The sequence below is a fragment of the Schistocerca gregaria genome, chromosome 3, assembly GCF_023897955.1.
Source record: "Schistocerca gregaria isolate iqSchGreg1 chromosome 3, iqSchGreg1.2, whole genome shotgun sequence".
In the NCBI taxonomy this organism is placed as follows: Eukaryota; Metazoa; Arthropoda; class Insecta; order Orthoptera; family Acrididae; genus Schistocerca; species Schistocerca gregaria.
Window position 1 is genome coordinate 553,751,197 of NC_064922.1, and position 18,370 is coordinate 553,769,566.

The following is an 18,370-nucleotide window of genomic DNA, read 5'->3' on the forward strand; positions in this document are numbered from 1 at the left end:
GCTGACTGTGCACACCAAACTCCAACTGATTGTGATTGGGCACTTTTATTACGGCTCGTATAATTACACCAGACACAGGAAAAACATTGCAGACAATAACAACTCAAATGTCTACACCAGAGTAAAAAGCACACACAGTCCAAAAGAACACTGCGTCCAAAGGCAATTTACTCTGCACTTGGCAGACAGCAGTTACTGGGGTCCATGGTCACCACAAATGTATTATTTGTTTTGCTTTTTTGCATCTAGTGAAAAAATCATGTTCAGTGGTATTATGGCAATCTGAAATGTATTTTGGCATGCCCCAAAGGGAAAAATATTGAGAAACATGGACCCAGACTATATTCAGCCAGTATTTTAAAGTAGAATACTTCATGACTTTCATGAAACTTTATGCATAATTTTAAAACTTTTTGAAACTTTTTTCCACTGACACCACCCACAAGGCAATGAAAGGAGAAAAGTCCACCACTTACTACATTTTCACTGCTCACACAGTAAAACTTCAGCATCAGGCATGACATTTTCATTTGCTGCTACTTTACTACAAACTCTATTAGGAACACATTTTGTGCACAGCATCTACAAACACCACTGAATGTACTAGCATAATTACATCATTGTACAACACAAAGTTCAAAAGATATTATGCCTTAAATATTCAGATGTGTGAAGAGCTAACTTCTCTTAAAATGGAGCTGTTTTATATATGGCAATTCAGTTCTTTAAAGGATCGATTATGTGGGGTTACTGGTAACCCCCCACCCCCCCAATCAGCATGAAATTGGTACAGTTTCTTTCTTGTCTTTCTTTGTTATCATTTAGATGCTGTAACTATTAATCTGACAATGTACACTCTGAAAACTGATTTTGACAAAGTCCTTCAAATATTTTTAAACTGTGTGTGTGTGTGTGTGTGTGTGTGTGTGTGTGTGTGTGTGTGTGTGTGTGTGTGAATGAGAGAGATAGAGAGAGAGAGAGAGAAAGAGAGAGAGTTATTTTACTACAAAAGTGGAGAATCAATACAGACATACATATGTGAAAAATTCTAGTTTTTTGTCGACTATGCAGTCTATTTTAAATTATTTCCAAATTTTTTAAAACTATCTACATTACATGCACAGTGGAACAATCTGCTACCTTTAAGTCAGAGAGCATGCTTACTGGGTCCTCTTCTAAATATTGTGCAGTAGCTAGGCATCACAATTAGAGATCCTCCAGAAATCATAATCAGAATTCTGCCAAAATCCTCAACAAAAATTCACAACAAAACCACAAATACCATTACTTATAAACCCACCACCATGGGTGAAGGCAACCTGCTTGTTTATTAGTTCATAATGGAAAATGACACATAATATAATAAAAGATTTAATTACATGATATAAAGCCTAATTAATTAATCCATTTTCAAAACCATCACCTTGTTTATGATGTTTGAGTGGTCTGACACTCAGTTCTCACAAGGGAAGTGTCTGACCTTGAGTGTTCAGAAGCACACAAAAAGCTGCTTAAAGTATAAATTGCTCATCTAAAAACAAGGGTATGAGTCATTCACTTGCAAAACACAGCTATTTTCTGCTAACACCATCCAGTGGCGGCATGTCATACCTGCACCGACAAGCAGTTAATCTGCTTGCATGAACAATATAATTGCAGTAGAAGGCTCTCTTTCACTGTATTCAATTGTGGGTTAGACTGCAAAAAATGCATATCTTTATCATGAAGTGAATTAATCCCATGAATGTTACAAAATGTTAGAAGCAAAGTGCTGAATATGGTAACTTAATCAGAGTCGACGACATGTAGTTTGCGAACATGTTATGTCGCATAACAATTCAGAAATTCAATGCAGATGACACAGTACCCCAAAAAGATATGCTGAAATGATCAGTAATTTTGAAGGACAGGGAAAGCCCATACCTGGTGTTGATTCATCCAGCAATACAAGACTTTCACCTTGAGAGCAACAGGAACCTTCAGGTATGAACCATCTCCACCCAAAATGTTAAGGGCCAGTATTTTATGAGATACTGATGATTACATACTAATCAAAATTTACAAAGAATATTACAATTATAGCTTAAATTCCTATAGTAAACATATGAAATGTTACAGGCATATTCAAAGTAAACCAAATTGCATGATAATATTACATTATGTGACTAGCAAAAAGCAGGACTGAATTCACTTCAAGGGAAACGAGCTGTCACAATCATAAACTTTAAAGCAGGAGGTCAAGTCACAATATGATAGGGCAAAAGTGTATGAATCTGCTGTTCACTATTGGCATCTGTGAGTGTGGCTACTAGAAACATCGAAAGTGATTGGCCTGGACAATTTGGTAGCGTCACTTACTTCTAACAACAAACTTTAGTGTGGATATGGTATTTCTACCAGGCATCTTCCTTCATTCATCACATGTAAGGAAATAACAGAAGATCACAGTATTCATTAGAAGGCATAATGATTTCTGGAGGACGTGAACTAATATGTAGTAGACTGGACAAAGTCAACTTTATTACAAAATGTCTTCATTGTCAGTGCTAACTAACAGACGAGAGAAAACTACAGCTGTGTGTTGCAATCTGTGCATAGCACTACACACAGCTATACTACTGATGTGGCTTTATCAATGAGTCACACATTAACTAAGTAGTTTTAAATCTGTTTTCAAGAGTCAAAAGGCACTTTTGGTCCAAATGTTTCTAAGAAACTTGAAGCAACATGTCCACAAAACATTCATATGGAGGCAAGCAAAAATGGAAAAATTATAAAAGAGCATATGGAAAGTTCTCTATATAGTGTCCTCAGTAAAAATGTATGTGACAATGAGTAATGCATATTGCTAAGTGATCATTGGTCAGGCCAAGAGATCATACTCTGTTGGGTGCAAGTTTTCCAAACAAGGAAGTTACATTCAAGACAATGCAAATGATGGCAACAAAATATTGCCAACCTCTTAATGTGTACTTCTTTAGGTAATATAAGATCTGCATGTGAAGGATCATTGAACATTAACCTTTCAGCAGAAGAAAGGACATCTAAACATAGCCTCACAACAGATCCTGATCTAATTATCCTACCACCAGACAAATGTTCCACAACTGTCATGAATTACAGTGACCCTCAACTTCCTGGTTGTTAACCTCCTCCTCTCTGATGGCACCATCCACACTTCTGTACACATTAAACCCACTAACCACCAACAGTACCTTGAAGGCTTGAACCAGGGATTCCAAGGGTTCTGTGACAGGCTAGACTGTGATTTCCTAGACCTACACCAGAGGGGCAAGAGCTGTAGGGCCCCTAAATAAGTCAAGTGTGCACTAACATCAGAGGCAGCTACCGAAGTAGTTAACTGTGTGTGGAGTGCACACAAGGGCTACAAAGTCCAGATAATGGTAGCTGTGGGGAAACCTAGAAGTATCAGTGTAAAATCAAAAGAAATGCCTCCTGTGGATGAGAGTATCAGGATCCTAGGGTTAAATGCCAAGGAATCTGTAACAAAGTGCCAGAGTTCAAAGCACTCCTAAAAAGCACTGAGGCTCACATAATATTACACACACAAAACTGATTGAAATCTGAAGTTCGCAGCAATGACATCTCTGAAGAAAATTTAAGCGTATACCAAAACGATAGTGAATGAGAAATGGAGGCAGTGTATTTGTTGCAGCAGACAAAAAACCAATATCCACTTAGATAGAAGATGGAGATGCAAGGCTCAGTACCAAGGGTGGGAAAAATTATAATAAGGTCCTTCTATTGACCACCAGATTCTCCTACTGGTGTAAGCTTAAAGTTCAGAGAAAACATCAGTTTTCTTGTACATAAGTTCACTAATGATACTGTAATCATCCAATGGTCAATTAGGATAATTATTATTTTGTTAATGGTGGGCATTACAAGTCATTGTGTGAGTTGTTACTAAATGCCTTCTTTGAAAATTACGTAGAAAGAGAGTTCAGAACCCGACTCACGATGGAAATATATTAGATCTAATAGCAACAAATAGACCTGACCTCTTTGAGGAAGTCCACATGGAAACTGGTTTCCGTGACCATAACACAATTATAGCAATAATGAACACCTAAACACAAAGGACAGCTAAAATAAGCAGAATGATTTATATGTTCAGTTAAGTAACAGAGAAACAACAGTGTCATACCTCAATGAGGAAATTTAAACTTTTAGTTCAGGACAGGAGTTTGTAGAGGAAGTATAGCTGACCATGCACTGGATAGATAAATATTCAATAGGAAAGTTCATAATGGAAGAGATCCTACATCTGCATCTACATCTAAATCTTCATGGATACTCGGAAAATCACACTTAAGTGCCTGGCAGAGGGTTTATTGAACCACCTTTACAATAATTCTCTATCATTCCACTCTTGACCACTGTGTGGAAAAAATGGTCATCAATATCTTTCCATGACAGCTCCGATTTCCCTTATTTTATTATGATGATTGTTTCTTCATATGTAGGGTGGTAACAATAAAATAAACTGAAGAGCCAAAGAAACTGGTACACTCACCTAATACCACGTACGGCCCCCGCGAGCGAACAGAAGTGCCACAACACAACATGGCACGGACTCAACTAATGTCTGAATTAGTGCTGCAGGGAATTGAGACCATGAATCCTACATGGCTGTCCATAAATCCATAAGAGCACAAGAGGGTGGAGATCTCTTCTGAACAGCATGTCGCAAGGCATCTCAGATATGCTTAACAATGTTCATGTCTGGGGAGTTTGGTGGCCAGTGGAAGTGTTTAAACTCAGAAGAGTGTTCCTGGAGGCACTCTCTAGCAATTCTGGATGCATGGGGTTTCACATTGTCCTGCTGAAATTCCTCAAGTCTGTCAGAATGCAGAATGGACATGAATGGATTCAGGTGATCAGACCGGATGCTTATGTAAGTGACACCTGTCAGAGTCATATCCAGACATATCATGGCTCCCATATCACTGCAACTGCGCACACTCCACACTCCTCCACCAGTTTCGACAGTCCCTTGCTGACATGCAGGCCATATGGATTCATAACGCTGTCTGCATACCCTTACACATCCATCTGCTTGATACAATTTGAAATGAGACTTGTCTGACCAGGCAACATGTTTCCAGTCATCAACAGTCCAATGTTGGTGTTGACAGGCCCAGGTAAGGCGTAAAACTTCTCTGTCACGCCATCATCAAGGGTACACGACTGCACTTGTGGCTCCAAAAGCCCTTCTAGATGATGTTTCATTGAATGGTTTGTACATTGACATGATGGCCCCACATTGAAATCTGCAGCAATATGTGGAAGGGTTGCACTTCTGCCACCTTGAATGATTCTCATCAGTCATTGTTGGTCCTGTTATTGCAGGATTTTTTTCTGGCAGCATTGATGTCAGAGATTTGATGTTATACTGGACTCCTGATATTCACGGTACACTCATGAAATGGTCATACGGAAAAATCCCCACTTCATCACTGCCTCAGAGGTGCTGCATCCCATTGCTTGTGCACCAACTATAATGCCACATTCAGATTCACTTAAATCTTGATAACCTGCTATTGTTGCAGCAGTAACCAATCTAACAACTGCACCAGACACTTGTTGTCTTATATAGGTACTGTCTACACAGCACCGTATTCTGCCTGTTTACATATCTCTGTATTTGAATACGCATGCCTATATCAGTTTCTTTGGCACTTCAGTGCATTTTCACATTTGGAGGAGAAATTTGGTGACTGAAATTTCATAATACATTCTGCTGCAGTAAAAATGCCTTTATTTTAATGGCGTCCATCTCAAATCCTTTATCAAGTCTGTGACACTCTCTCTCCTATTTTGTGATAATGCAAATTGTGCTGCTCTTCTTTAAACTTTCTTGATGTATGCCATTAATCCTATCTGGTAAGGATCCCAGATTGCACAGCAGTACTCTAAAAGAGGATGGACAAGTGTAGTGTAGGCAGTCTCTTTAGTAGATCTGTTACATTTTCTAAGTGTTCTGTCATTAAAATGCAGTCTTTGGTTTGCCTTATTCACAACATTCTATGTGTACTTTCCAATTTAAACTGTTTGTAATTGTAACTCCTAGATATTTAATTGAATTTATCACCTTTAGATTAACCAAAATTTAATGGATTCCTTTTAGCAATCATGTTGACAACCTCACACTTTTCATTGTTTAGGGTCAATTGCCTATTTTCACACTATTTATATATATTTTCTAAATCGTTTTGCAATTTGATTTGATCCCTGCAAGCAACCTAAGACAGCTGGTCAGATTGTCTTCTAAATCATTTATATACATGTGGAACAGCAGAGGGCCTATAACAATACCTTTAAGGAATGACAGAATTCACTTCTGTTTTGCTCAGTTACTATGAACTGTGACCTCTATGAGAGGAAATCATGAAGCAAGTCACATAACTGAGATGATACTCCATAAGCACATAATTCACTACAAGCCGATGTGTGGTACAGTGTCAAAAACCTTTTAGAAATCTAGAAATTTGGAATCAAATTGAAATCCCCTGTAAATAGCACTCAACACTTGGTGTGTGTAAAGAGCTAGCTTTGTTTCGCAAGAATGATGTTTTCTAAATCCATGTTCACTGTGGGTCAATAGACTGTTCTCTTCAAGGTAATTCATAATGTTCAAACACAATTACAATTCTGCTGCATATTGACGTTAATGATATGAGCCTGTGATTTAGTGGGTTACTCCTACTATCTTTCTTGAATACTGGTGTAACCAGTGCAAGAGCTGTGGATCTATTGCATCAGCAAACTCTGAAAGGATTTTAATTGGTATACAGTCTCAACCAGAAGACTTGCTTTTGTTAAATTATTTACATTGCTTCACTGCTCCAAGAATATTTACTTCTATGTTAATCATATTGGCAGCTGTTCTTGATTTGAATTCTGGAATATTTACTATGCTTTTTTTGGTGAAGGAATTTTGGAAGGCTATGTTTCGTAACTCTGCTTTGGCAGCACTTTCATCGGTAGTATTTCCATTGCTATCATGCAGAGATGGCACGGACCGTGTCTTGGTGCTAGCATACTTTACATACGACCAAAATCTCTTTGGATTTTCTGTCAGGTTTCAAGATAAAGTTTAGGTGTGGAAACTATTACAAGCATCTCACATTGATATCCATGCTAAATTTCAAGCTTCTGTAAGAGATTGCCAATCTTCGTGATTTTGCATCCAGTTGAATTTGGCATGGCATACAGTCACTGCAAATAAACTTCCAAAGCAACAGAGACTATTGTCTAATTGGTATAAAACAAAGAATAGTGCAATAGACACAGAGTTCTGAATGAATTGTGTTTGGCAGACAAGGAAGCAATGTGTGAAGCTTCCATGACTGCCATATCATAGTGCTGTCAAATTCTTTCAAAAAATTCCAAAAAAATCCTGGTCATAAACTGAGCTGTTAGTGGCACCAAAGTCAGTGTCTAGTCAATCATGGATGAGACTGGAACTGAAGCTGGGAGTAGCAAAACAAAAGACGAAATGCTTTAACTCTGTTTTCAAATGTTTCATTACAAAGGATAACCCAGGAGTATTGCCCATCATGATTATTGTACCACTGAGCAGATGAGTGAAATAAATATTAGTGTCAGTGGCACTGAGAAACAGCTGAAATTGTCAGAAATGAATAAAACCCCAGGGCCCTTTCAGATTCTATACCCATTTCACAGGTGATTGAGCCACTCTGTTAACTATAATCTATTGTAGATCCCCCAAAGAAAAAAACTGTGCCCAGTAGATGGAAGAAAGCACAGGTCACACCTGTCTACAAGAAGGGTAACAGAAATGACACTCAAAACTATTATTCTTGACTTTCATTCGTTGTAGAATCTTAGAACATATTCTGAGCTCAAACATAATGAGGTATCTCAAACAGAATGACCTCTTCCATGCTAGGGAGCTTGGCTTTTGAAAACATAGATCATGTGAAACCCAACTCACACTTTTCTTACATAACATAATGAAAGCCATGGATCAACGCAGTCAGGCAAATGAAGTATTTCTCAATTTTTGGAAATCATTTGACTCAGTACTACACTTATGCTCTTTATCAGAAGTATGGTCATATGGTGTATCAGATGAAATATGTGATTGTATTGAGGATTTCTTGGTAGGGAGGATGTAGTATGTTATCTTGGATAGAGAGTCATTTTAGAAATTTCTGGTAAGGTCTTATGGGACCAAACTGCTGACATCATTGGTCCCTAAGCTTACACACTACTTAATCTAACTTAAACTAACCTATGCTAAGGACAGTTCATACACACCTGCCTGAGGTAGGACTCGAACCTCTGATGGGGAGAGCCAAATGGACTGTGACAAGTTGCCTCATACAGCTCAGACAGAGTGTCATTGACAGATTTAGAAGTAAGCATGGGTGTACCCCAGATAAGTGTGTTGGGTTGTTTTCTCTTCATGTTGCATATTAATGATCTTGTGTACAATATTAATAGTAACCTCAGACTTTTTGCAGATAGTACAGTTATCTGCAATGATAAACATTAGGAATGAATCTGTACAAATATTCAGTCAGACATTGGTGAGATCTCAAAGTCATGCAGTGATTGGCAGCTTGCTTTGAATGTTCAAAAATGCAAAACTGCACACTTCACAAAAAAAGTATCTTATGAATATAATATCAGTGAGTCACAGTTGGAATCTGTAAACTCATGCAAATACTTGGGTGTAACGCTTAGTAGGGACATGAAGTAGAACGATCAAATAGGCTGAGTTGTGGGTTAAGTAGGTAGCAGACTTCAGTTAATACTAGGGAAATGCAATCTGTCTGCAAACAAGATTGCTTACAGATCACTTGTACCACCCAGCCTAGAATATTGCTCAAGTAGATGGGACCCATACGAAATGAGACTCACAATTGATACTGAATATATGGTGAGAAGGGTAGCATGTATGATCAAAGGTTTGATCTGCAAGAGAGTGTCACTGAGATGCTGAAAGAACTCATCTGGCACACTCTTGAAGATAGATGGAAACTATCTTGAGAAAGTCTACTGATGAAGTTTCATGAACCAGCTGTCTCTAAGAATATACTACAACCCCCTAAATATCGCTCCCATAGGGACATGAGGATAAGATTAGGTTAATTCAGCAGGCACCAAGGCATTGAAACAATCATTTTTCCCGCACTCCACATGTGAATGGAACAGGAAAAAGTCCTGATGACTGTCACAGTATGATGTGTCCTCTGCCATGTACTTCACATCGGTTCACAGAATAGTATCCACATGAAAAAATTCTTCCCGTATAGCCTCACCATCAGGAGATGGCATATCTTCAGTGACGAGAGCCCCCTTATCCAGTCTCACAAGGTTTGATGTGCAAGAGAGTGTCACTGAGATGCTCAAAGAACTCATCTGGCACACTCTTGAAGATAGATGGAAACTATCCTGAGGAAGTCTACTGACCTAGTCCACAAACAGATTTCATGTGCCATATTCCCATACACCCCCAATTATTCCACCAGCCCAAGAACCAGCTATAAAGGAGCACACTCTTCCCCCTTTGTCACCAAACACCACCCCAGGCTGGAACAACTGAACCTCATCCTTCATCAAGGCTTTGATTATCTACCATCATGTCCTGAAACAAGTGACATCCTACCCAAAATCCTTCCTTTTCCTCTTAAAGTGGTGTTCTGTCACTCACCCAACTGCCACAGCATACTAGTCATCAATTTGTCACTCCCAATCCACACCCCTTGACACAGGGTTCATATCCCGATAAAAGACCCAGATGCAAGACCTGCCCAATCCACCCACCCAGTACTTCTTGTTCCAGTCCTGCCAAAGAAGTATCCCATCTCACCAGAGGCCAAACCACATGTGAAAGCAGCCATGCCATATACCCCAGCTCTGCTGCAGTTATTACTAAGCTTTTTATATTGGTTTGACTACCAACTAGCTGTCTACTAGGATGAATAGCTAGCTACCTCCAATCTGTAGGCAAGAGCAAAGTGGACCACTCAATTGCACAACATGCAGCTGAACATGACATGCTTCAGTTCAATGCCCCCCTCACAACCCAGGCCATCTGAATTCTCCTCTCCATCAACAGCTTTTCTGAACTATGCAGATGGGAGTTATCCTTACAACACATTCTCCACTCATGAAATCAATCTGGCCTCAACCTACAGTGTCCTGCTGCTCCAACCCTCCACACAATTGTTTCTGCACCTTCTCTTCCGTCATCTCCTCACAATTAGCTTTTCCCCACACTCATTGTGTGCTACTCTCTGCTGGTGCACCCACCAGTCTTTTCCCCTTCTCTGCTCCTCTCATTCGCACTTCCCATTTTCCCCCTCTTCCTCCCCCTCAGACAGGTAGCTCTACTTCCTCTTCCCCCACCCATACCCCGTTACCCCTTCCCCTCTCCTGCCCTATGTCATCTGAGAGTGAGGTGTGATTGCTAGTGTGAATGTGTGCACCATTACCCTTTTCATAATATTGTTGGATAACTGATTCTGTTAGACTACAATGTGAAAAACCATGAGTAAAGTCATGCAGTCATCATTTCATTACCAGTCTTTACTCTGCACAATACGATCAACTTACATCACCAAAGCACAAACCTATGTCACAATATGCTTGGCAAAAAGGTGGGTTCTGACAGAAACATACTGATATGATCATTCAGAATTGTAATTAGTATGGTCTATGATATTGGATTGCTTGGATGGAGAAGTGGGGTGGTGTGAAAAACTGCATTTAGTTAGATATGCATGTTGTTCTTGTTCCACTTTGCTTCCACCATTTTATTGAAATCCCACATCTGCATTTTGAAGATTGAATAGCTGTGCAATACTATCAGGTCAGTAGAAAACATTGTTCAGACATCAAGTATTTTAACCAGAGGAAAATATAGCACTAAGTAACAACATTGAAATACATAAGTTTGTGAGCCTGTGCTCATCAGTGGAAGAGTCTGCTTCCTAAAACAATAAAAATATGAATGACAATAAACTGCTACTAACAACATATAGGAGACGCTGAGTGGTAGACAGGCACACTTCAAAGTAGGCTATCTGTAGAATACAGAGGTTCTTCAGAGATAGAAAAACACTTACATAAAGTCAGTTAATATGATATGATCTAAAATAAATAAAATTGCAATCAGGCTTCAATTGCATTTCATAGGAGGCAGTTTTTTCTTCTATGGACCAGTAAGTGAATAAAAGAACAGAAAAGTCTAAGGAATGTTAGTGAATGTGGACCGTAAATGAAAGTTTCCTATGGTTTAATAAAACCAAATATTTAATATTTCAAACAAGTCTCTTACCCATCTGGTATGCTTGTTTATTGAAGATCAGGAAACTTGATTCCATCTAAGGAGCTACTTGAGAAAGCATGTGAATTACCTTGTCTCTACTCCACACAGGTGGATGAACCCACTGGTTTCCAATAATCACACCTCACAGAGTTTTGTAATAATGTTGCTCCACAAGGATGCAAGGGAAGAAAAGTCAATTATTGTTTAAAAAAATGGGAGAGTTATCACACTGTAACATCTACATGCTTGAAGGGGGCACTAGATCAAAAGCCTTACCAATAGCTGAAGCAGAAAGAAGAAAGGAAAAATAAAGAAATCAATGGTCAAAGCCAAATGAAGAGTGAATACAAAAAAAGCTCATCTTCTGAAATATAATGTAACTGGGTAGATAAAATATCTACGCACCAAGAGGCAGCAGCAGAACACATATATAAAGGTATCGAAATTTGCAAGCTTTCAGAAGCAGTGGCTCTCTTTTCTGGCAGAAAGGTTGAAGGAGAGGGAAGATGGGTATTGGAAAAGGACTGGTGAGGTTTAGAACATGGGGAGAGTTCAGAAAAGTCGCTTTGAACTTCAGGTCAGGGAAGAGTTATGAGACAGGATGAGAAGGAAAGACTGATAGTTGATGTCTGCCCCAGATGATAATTGAAAATGTGAGAACTTAATGGTAGAAGATAGGGTAACATGCAATACAGAGATTACTGACAAAATATCAGCTTCTTTGACAAGTCTATCATTTCCTAAAATCATGCCTTCAAGTGAGGTCCATTCTGTCCGACAGTTTGCCCACCACGCTGAGAACAGCTTTTTGTCATCCTCCCAATCTCCACATTATCCTTGTCAGACCCTTTGCTCCTTCTGCATCCATTTCCCTACCACAATACTCCTATCCCTGTGACCATCCCCACTGTAAGACTTGCCCAATGCACTTACTACCACCACCTATACAAGCCCTGGAACTGGTAAAGCAAATACTGACAAAGGGAGAGCCACCAGTGAAATGGTACATGTTGTATACCAGTACACTGTTCTGTCTTTTACAATGGCATGACTACCACCAAGTTATCAATTAGGGAGAATGGGCACAAGGACAGGGCGTACACTGGCAACACACAATATCCTGTTGCAGAGCTCGCTCTACAACATGACATTCATGACCTCAGAGCCTGTTTCACCATATGTTCCATCTGTATTCTTCCCCCAGACACCATTTTCTCAGAACTCCACAGATGGGAATGGTTTACAACATGTCCTTAGTTCTAGCAAGCCCCCTGGTCTTAATTTATGTTAGTTTCTTTGGCCTCAGCATTTCTTCTCATTAACTTTTCCTTTCTTTACTCCCTTTTACTTTTCTATGTCTTTTTATTTTTTGACCTGTCCATTTTGCCCTGCCTTCATATCCTCCTATCCTCCTATGATCTGGTGTCATCGCCACTAGTCAGCAAGGACTCGGGGAAGGCCGTTGATATCACCAAGTCACATTGTACTCGGCAGGAATAAAGATGTTATGAGTTAATAATGTTTCTTTGGCGTTTCTAACGCTTCTACAGCCATTTCCTAGTATCCTGACAACTGGAGAGGTCACCGCTCGGCCATCCAGTCCATAGGCGACCGGGACCACCGGGGCGCCTACAAGTCATTATTCATTCAGAAGCTCTGGGACTTGAATGAGACTGTTGATCATGAAAGCAATCTTGTACTAAGAAGAAACTATCTCCAATTGTAGTTCTATCACCACTCTCTCATCTTTTCAGCGCCAAGATCTCCATCACATATTGATTAATCCAAAATTTATTCACAGGCCTGTGCACATTTTCTATTGAAGTTGACCTGCACCCTTTCCCATATGATGAGGATGAGGTGGATTCATCAGTACCTCTTCTAGCCTGTGCTCTGACAGTGAGATGCCCTTCTCACTCCTTTCTCTCATCTTTTCAGCACCAAGATCTCCATCACACATTGAATAATCCAAAATTTACTCACAAGCCTGTACACATTTTCTATTGAAGTTGACCTGTCCCCTTTCCCACATGATGAGGATGGGGTGGATTCATCAGTATCTCTCCTAACCTGTGCTCTGACACTGAGATACCCTTTGACTCCTTTCTGTGTGTGAGCAGTCTACTTCACTTGCAGTCATAAGTGCAACACTGTGCTCTGAACTTCAGTGCCTGCCAATCTTGGGGAACCATTCTTTTCATTTAGAGTCTGCTTCCTTCATCAGTTGTTTTTCATCCACTAACATTTCTGTGAGACAGTGAAAGTCTCTGAAATCCTCAGCTAAAATTCCAACCTCTTCAGCCAATTTTACTAACTTCAAGGTTACATCAATTTCCCAACAGTGAATCTCTCCGAAAGTGATCCAAAAGACACTATCCTTCTCTCTCTCTTTTGAACCAAAAATTAAAACAATTATCATTCTGAAGATAAAATAAAATTACCCCAGCCTCTTCTGAACATAACTGCCAATAAGCATGCCACAGTCAATACCTGTTTTCCAAAAATTTTGAAATTATGTCTTTACTTAATCTCTTGTTGACCTATAAACATTTTCAAATCCTGATTGCTTTTCAATATTTTGAATTTACGAATTTTTGGATGCCACAGGACTAATAGTTTTGTATGCTTGTAACTCCTAAAAGAGCTTTCATACTGGGGAAACAATTTTATAGCCAGTTTGTCATTCTCCATACTCAATATGTGCTTCTGATTAAGGTATAAAAAGGCTCTGCAGAAAGTAAGGTGACTTTTCAAATTGTGCGGGCAATATACATTCAATTAGCAATCTTTTTTTTTCTTTGGTTACATTGGTACATATGTACTGATAATATTCACAGTTCCAGGTGTACAGCATCCTTCCTTTGTTTCTGACGGAATGACAGATAGAAAGTAACAACATTATGAGAATGAAAGTTGCTCCTCACATATAGCAGATATGCTGAGTCACAGTTAGACACAACAAAAAGATTTTCACACTTAAAGCTTTCAGCCAATGGCCTTTGTCAACACTAGAAACAAATACGCACACACACACTCACACAAACACAACTCCCACACGCGACTGCAGTCTCAGACAACTGAAATTATGCTGCGAGCAGCAGCACCAGAGCATGAAGGGAGTGGCAAGAGAATGGGGGAAAGGAGGAGGCTGGGGTGGGGAGGGGAGGGATAGTAGGGTAGGAATGATGGAGAGTGAAGTGCTGCAGGTTGGGCAGCAGGCAAAATAAATAAAAAAAAGACTGGGTATAGTGGTGGAATGATGGCTGTGTAGTACTGGATTGAGAGCACAGAAGGGGCTGGATGGGTGAGGAAAGCAACTAACGAAGGTTGAGACCAGGATGATTATGGGAACGTGGGATGTATTGCAGGATGCCCCATTGTGGCCTGTTACTGTGCCCCCACTGAGAAAATCTCTGCACTTGTAGACCAACACCTTCAATGTATTACCTGGTACCTACCCTCCTATACAAAAGATACCAACCATTTCGTCCGCCAACTCTCCACAGTTCCTTATCACATGGTGTCCTGCTTGTCACTATTGATGACACCTCACTGTACACTAACATTCCTAATGCCTCTGGCCTTACCACTATTGAACACTACATTTCCCAATGCACGATGGATTCCAAACCAACAATGTTCCTTCTAGTCGTCATGACCAACTAAATCCTCACCCACAATTACTTCTACTTTGAAGACATTACCTACAAACAAATCAGGGGTAAGGCTATGGGGACCCGCATGGAACCATCCTATGCCAAACTATTTATGGGCCATCTAGAGGAATCCTTTCTAAACACCCAGAATCCTAAACCCCTCACCAGGTTCAGATTCACGGATGACATCTATGCTATCTGGATCGAAGGTGAAGACACCCTATCCACATTCCTCCACAACCTCAACATCTTCTCCCCCATTTGCTTTTCCTGGTCCTACTCAACCCAGCAAGCCACCTTCCTAGATGTTGTCCTCCACCTCGAAGATGGCTACATCAGTACCTCCTTCCATATCAAACCTACTAACCACCAGCAATACCTCCACTTCGACAGCTCCCACCCACTACATACCAATAAGTCCCTACTGTACAGCCTAGCCACCCATGGTCGTCGCATCTTTAGTGACGAGCAGTCCCTCTCAAAATTTACTTTCACTGACTGTAATTATCCTCCCAACCTTGTCCAAAAACAAATCCCCCATACCTTATTTTTCCAGTATCCTACCACCTCCCAAAGCCCCACCATCCGGCTACAGAGGAGCATTCCCCTCGTAACTCAGTACCACCCAGGACTGGAGCAACTGAATTACATTCTCCACCAGGGTTTCGATTACCTCTCATCATGCCCTGAAATAAGAAATTTCCTGCCCACTACCCTACCCACCCATCCGACAGGGGTATTCCACCGTCCACTGAGCCTACAAAATATACTCGTCCAACCTTACACAAGCCCTGCTCCCAATCCCTTACCTCATGGCTCATATGCCTGTAATAGACCTAGATGCAAGACCTGTCCCATACACCCTCCCACCATCATCTACTCCAGTCCGGTCACATAACCTATCCCATGAAAGGCAGGGCTACCTGTGAAATCAGTCATGTGGTCTACAAGCTAAGCTGCAACCACTGTGCTGCATTCTCTGCAGGCGTGATAACCAAGAAGCTGTCTGTCCACATGAAGGGCCACTGACAAACTAAGGCCAAGAAACATGTGGACCACCCTGCTGCTCAACACGCTGCCAAACATAATATCCTACATTCCAATGATTGCTTCACAGCCTGTGCCATATGGATCCTTCCAACGAACACCAGCTTTTCTGAATTGTGCATGTGGGAACTTTCCCTGCAATATATCCTATGTTCCCGTAACACTACTGGCTTCAACCTTTGTTAGTCACTGTCTTCACCCATCCAGCACCTTCCCTGGTCGCATTCCAGCACTACACAGCCATCATTCGACCACCACAGCCAGTCATTTATTTTATTTTATTTTATTATTTTTTATTTATTTCTCTCCATTTCCCTACTTCACTGTCTGCCATTTCCACCCTACTATCCCTCCCCCTCCCTGCCTCAGCCTCCTCCTTTCCCCCACCCAGTCGCCAATCCCATCATGCACTGGCGCTGCCACTCTCATTGTGGTTTTAGTTGCCTGAGACTGCAGTTGTGTGTGTGAGTTGTGTTTGCTTTAGTGTGTGTGTGTGTGTGTCTACTCTTGACAAAGGCCATTGGCTGAAAGCTGTAAGTGTGAAAATCTTTTTGTTGTGCCCATCTGTGACTCAGCACATCTGCTATATAGTGAGTAGCAACTTTCCTTCTCATAATATTGTTACGTTCCATGCTGGATTTTCCATTGTTTGAGAAACGGAAATGTTAGACATGTTTTAGTGTGCTCAACGATTTTTGATTATTATAAAAGATGGAGCAAAGACTTTGCTTTAAATTTTATGTGAAAATGGAATCAAGTACTCTAAAACACTTGAAATATTGACAGTTGTGTATGGGGAGTCTGCTCTAAGTAAAAAAAAAAAGTTTACAAGTGGTAGAAGATGACCAAGAGGATGTCAATGATGAACCTTGCTCTGGACACCCCAGCACATTAACAACAGATAATAACATTGAACTGTGAAGAAAATGTTTGGAAAATTGTCAAATTACCGTAAGAGAAGTCACTCTGGATGTTGGCATATCGGTCAGCTTGTGTCATTCATGGCTTTTGCATCACGATAGTGCACCTGCTCTGTCATCGTTGGTTGTGAAAGATTTTTTAGCCAAAAACCACCATATTTGCTGGATTTGGCCCCCTGTGGCTTTTTCCTGTTCCCAGAAGTGAATAGACCTACGAAAGGACGAAGATTTTCAATGATTGAGGAAATAAAAACTACATCGCTGGAAGTGCTCAAAGCTGTAGCAAAAAGTGCTTGTGAGAAATGCTTCAAGGATTGGGAGAAGTATTGGAACAAGTGTATTGTATCTGAGTGGAATTATTTGAAGGGGACAACAAGAATATTGATGAACACATAAATATTTTTTCATAAAAATATAAAGTCACCTTACTTTTTAAACACACCTCATATTCTACTGAATGCCCTTGTTTTGTCCTTTACTTTTCAATCTCTCTTTCAACTAATTAGTAGTACACCTTATGACATAGCATAGTGGATTCTTCCCATTCCCAATGTTTTTCTACTTCCATAAATAACTCTTTTTCTTTTTGCTATATATCATATCTGCCAGCATATAATATGCACCAGCATAAAATGTGCACCCACTTTTTAAGACTTTTTTTTTTTTAGGGAAAACATGTCCTACTTACTATGAGGGACAGTCATACTAAAAGCAAACACCTACCAAATGGGGCCATGGAATAGTTTCTTTGAAAAGTAATCACCACATGCATCCAACATGGAGATGACATGATCAATTACTGCTTCGTAGAACACGGTTAGCCACTGACAGATCCACAACCCCACCAAGTCTTCCACTTCCTCGTCTGGCCGATGCCAACATCTATGCATATCTTTTTTCAAGTTGTCAAAGATGCAAAGTTAACATATTGAAAAATTCTGACATTTCGGAGGTTATTGCATTGTTTTCCAACCTAATTTCTGAAGTGTAGCCTTTGTCTGATTGGCAGTGTGGGAGTTGACTTTACCACACAATTGGATGATTCTGTCAGACTGCATTCTGACACCTCAAGGGAAAATGCAAAGCCAAAAGTGGAAACATCCCACATCTCCCTAGCCAAAGAAATCCAATGCTGTTCACACAAGTTCTGGTGATGGTGAGATCATGATGACCTTCTTCCTTGACTGCAGCGCTCCTCTGTTGATCAAGTTCCTCAAGCATGGAACCACAATCAGTGCACAGTGGTATGAAGACACTTTGCAGAAACTGTGATGTACCATAGTCAAACATAGTCAGACATAAATCTGTACGCTGTTTTGTCGTTGCTGTTGTGGTCTTGAGTCAGAAGACCAGTTTTGCACAGCTCCCCACACTAGTCTGCCCTGTGCAAGTGTTTCCATCTCACCATAACCACTGTAACC